Genomic DNA, 729 nt, shown 5'->3' with positions numbered 1-729 from the left:
TTCCACATATACCTACTCTCCTTGTATTCAAGTGCCCCCTATGGAGGCCACTCAATATGAAATTAAGTCCAGTATAATCCAAATGTTACCTTCATTTTATGGACTTAGTAATGAGGACCCTTATAAACATCTTGAAGAATTTTTTGAGATATGCTCAACTGTCAAAATTCACAACTTCTCCGATGATGCTCTTAGGTTAAAATTATTCCCTTTCTCACTTAAGGACAAAGCCAAATACTGGCTACATACTTTGGATTCCATGACTATATCAACCTGGGACCAGCTGCAAGGAGAGTTTCTCAAGAAATATTTTTCCATAGGAAAAAATAATCAAATGAGGAAAGCCATAACTAGTTTTTCCCAATTAGATGGAGAAATATTTCATGAAACATGGGAGAGATGAAAAGACTTTATTAAAAAATATCCCCACCATGCTGTACCCAAGTGGCAGTTAATCCAATAATTTTATGATGGGCTATCGGAAAGACATCGATAAATGGTCGATGCATCATGCGGTGGGACATTCATGCTAAAAAGTGAGGATGAGGCATCACAACTGTTTGAAATTTTAAGTAAAAATTCATTACATCATATGTCTGCCTCTATTAAAGATAAACCCATGTTAAACCCAAAGAGAGGTGGAATATATGAAGTAGGAAATTCCATAGATATCCATCATCAGGTAGATGAACTGTCCCAAAAATTAGATCGTCTTCTAAATACTGGACA

The 729-nt window shown here is 35.8% G+C and overlaps 1 non-coding gene across 1 annotated transcript; it reads right to left on the bottom strand.

The window, feature by feature from the left end:
* Positions 1 to 331: 331 nt before the first annotated feature.
* On the bottom strand, positions 332 to 437 carry LOC140858885 (small nucleolar RNA R71). The gene has a single exon (XR_012142289.1). It is a non-coding gene; the product is annotated as a small nucleolar RNA R71 (small nucleolar RNA).
* Positions 438 to 729: the final 292 nt, after the last annotated feature.

Source organism: Elaeis guineensis, chromosome 6, assembly GCF_000442705.2.
Source record: "Elaeis guineensis isolate ETL-2024a chromosome 6, EG11, whole genome shotgun sequence".
Classification (NCBI taxonomy): domain Eukaryota; kingdom Viridiplantae; phylum Streptophyta; class Magnoliopsida; order Arecales; family Arecaceae; genus Elaeis; species Elaeis guineensis.
The sequence above is the reverse complement of the archived record's forward strand: the minus strand, read 5'-3'. Positions and strand labels throughout refer to the sequence as shown.